Genomic DNA, 3,453 nt, shown 5'->3' on the forward strand with positions numbered 1-3,453 from the left:
GTGTTGGAGAAGACTCATGAGAGTCCCTTGGACTGCAAGGGGATCCAACCAGTCCATCCTAAAGGAGATCAGTCCTGGGTGTCCATTGGAAGGACTGATGTTGAAGCTGAAACTCCAATACTTTGGCCACCTGATACGAAGCGCTGACTCATTTGAAAAGACCCTGATGCTGGGAGAGATTGAGGGCAGGCGGATAAGGGGACAACAGAGGATGAGATGGTTGGCTGGCATCACCGACTCAATGGACACGAGTTTGGGTAAACTCTGGGAATTGGTGATGGGCAGTGAGGCCTGGCATGCTGCAGTTCATGGGGTCGCAAAGAGTCAGACACGACTGAGCAACTGAAGTGAACTGAACTGAAACAATTTGCCCACCCTACCTGGAGATAAAAGCTCTTGAATCTGTCTTTACCCCAGGGATCATCCCATTCCAGGTTCACTACTTACATTGTCTGCTGCCCTTGAGGTTCCAGCATGCCTTGGGGCTTAGCCTACATGAATCATGACTCTGTGGTATGTTTTCTAAAGAAGAACCAAAGTTTCTATTATGTGCTCTTTTTCTGTTGCATCAACCTTCCTAAGGTGGCATGAACATAATTGATTCCTCAAAAAGATACAGTGGAGCATCCAAACATTATTTTTCAATTAATTAGTATATTTACAGCATGCCCATTTAGGACTGCCTTGTGACTTTCGTGGGGGCGTGGGTGAGGTCCCAAGCACTATGTCTTTGTGGGTCCACTCCTTCATTAAATATTATTTAAAAGTTATATTTAATAACTGTGTTGGTATGAAGAAAAATATATTAATATTATACATTAAAACATTTTCTTTGGCCCAAAAGTTCATTTTTTTTCCTTCTGATCTGAAAAGAAATGAAAAAATTTTCTTGGGCCCTAAAAGTCTTATGGGCCCAGAAGGCAGTCTTACATGTGATGGATGGGAGACATGGAATGCAATCATGGAAAGGAGACTGAAAAATCATGAAGATTTTCTCACTCCTAGCCAGCACACAAAATAGTTGAAGAGAGCAGAGAATGCACTTTGTTCTCTGAGTAGTGGATCCACTTTATACATAGCAAAGATTAGCATTTATTAAAATAAAAACTGAGTTAGTCACAGATCATTTCCTATGTCCATGCCTCTCCACTAAGGAAATCAAGACACAAACATTTTGATTGAGTCATGCCTGTCAATTCTTGTGCGCTCTTTTGCCCAACCATTTCTAACAGCAGTCAACCATTCCAGGGATGGAGATAATAAGCCCGTCTGCAGCAGGGTAATATCTTTTCTCACTCCATCATCAGTTGCATGATTGGTGTCATCTTTCTTAATAAAAAGCCATTGCTAGAAGCTATCTCCACTAAATACTCTTGACATCACTTCCTTTAATAGAGCTTAAAAGTTATAAAAAATTTAAGCAGCAAGGCGTGACGGAGCATTTATTACTCTGGGCCATACACTCAGCTCTTGCTGCTAGTGTGAAACAAGACATTGAAGGCCAGTCCGTTCCCTGCTTCCATCAGAGCATGAGTGTGGATGCTGAATGCTGCTGATTTTACTACCAATGTTAGTTTTAAAAGTAATTACTAGATGGGAAAGCATCAGCATAGATGATTACCGTGAAAGTAAACAAAAGTGCCAAGTCTCCACTCTCTATCCTCTGTTTATTCTGTAATGTTGGTGTCCCTCTGTACCAGCAGACAACTAATTTACCTGAGTGAAATCTCCTTAAGCAGAACAGAACTCTGTGCAGGTCACCAACACTGCCTATTCCTACTTTTCAGTAGAGAAAGAACTGAATGATCACATGAATCGGAGAGAAGATAAATAGAAACCAAAAAACTAATTGTGCAGTATTTACACACACATAAATAAGCTTATAGCAGAAGTAAGAGTTATAGATGTGAGTTGATTACTACTAGAATAGCAAAGGAAAGCCATGACTCTCCCAAAGCAACATTCATTCTATACTGATAAAGATGTATTCTTCCTCAAAATTTTCAATAATTCCAATTATCTATAGGGTATATGTTCAATAAAAACTTTTCAAAATAATCAAGACATTTTCGTAGAATATCTACTATGCCAAGTCAGGTTTCCTAATGTGTCAATTTATAAATATCAAATTTCAATAAGCCTTAGTAATTTGTTTTATGGAATACTATGCAGTGGCCATTTGTTGTAAGTAAAAATGAAAATATAAATTATGCATCACTTAGATATATGATCCCAAAGAAAGATCTGTATTTTTGAATTGGTTCTCACCTCACCCTTAAGAACTTAGAGAAGTATTGCTTTACTGAGAGACACGCTTACACATAGTAAGTGCTCAAGAAAACATAAAAGTTTGATCCTAGTAGTTCCCACCATTCCCACCAAGTCCTTTTCCCTTTAGTAGGATGATCAATCATACATTTCTAAAATACAGTTGCCCTGATAGGCTGTAGAGTCAAAAGAGCCAGGAGACGGAGTCCACATTTTTTACACTCTAAAAATGTCTCCCAGAAACACACACAACTCTTTGGTAGGTCAGATAAAATTAATTTTTAAAAAAATGAAAAAATGAGTGTCTGAAGGCTTTGAGAAATCAGACCAAAAACGGAAAAGCAGAGTGGAAAGTGAGTGGGTAATTAGGTGGCAGCTCATGTCCTGATGGATAATTCTAGAGAAAAAGCCAAACAAATCCTGCCATATGTTCTGCTCTCTGTGTAAACCACTACAGATGAGAGAGAGCTTTATGGAATATTCTATAGCATATGTCTAGTCAGTATGTTTGTTCCATCCTACTTGTTGCCAAGTTCCAAATGCTTAAAATAATTAACCTTTCCCACCTGTTTGTAAAATTTTGCAATGCATCCCAAAGGGAATATTTTACTCTGACATCCTTTGAAGCAGTCAGCACCCTACCAAAATTTACCAATGAAGTAGGTTTATTCCCCTCCGGAATTCAGTTCCAGCATGGATATTTTAAAAAAAAATAACCTCTCTTTTCCAGAACATTACTCAGGTGGTTATACAAATGCCAAACAATGGTTTCTCAACCAGTGTGGAAGAAATACATAAAAATAATATTAACTAACTAAGCATTTTACTCAGTATTAAGTTGTTATGTTTAAGAATATATTATTATTACTTATTTTACTGAACATTAAGTACCTTCCATTTAAGACAGGTGCTTCAGGTACAAATATAAATAAGACATGTTCCTTGCTCAAAATAATTTAGATGATGATAGTAGAAATAGATCTGCAAAAAACCATTACTCTTATAAAAGGAAAATATGAGAGTATAATGAATTTGTACTGTGTCAGCTAAGTTTTGCTGGATACATGTTTCTCAGAATTCCCTTCACTCTAGACTTCCAGGTTAGTGTGGACCTTGAGAGCTGTTTTATGGGAAATTTGGAAGACAGAAAAATGAAACAGCCATGTTCTTATTACACTCAGAGTT

The sequence above is a fragment of the Cervus elaphus genome, chromosome 12, assembly GCF_910594005.1.
Source record: "Cervus elaphus chromosome 12, mCerEla1.1, whole genome shotgun sequence".
Classification (NCBI taxonomy): domain Eukaryota; kingdom Metazoa; phylum Chordata; class Mammalia; order Artiodactyla; family Cervidae; genus Cervus; species Cervus elaphus.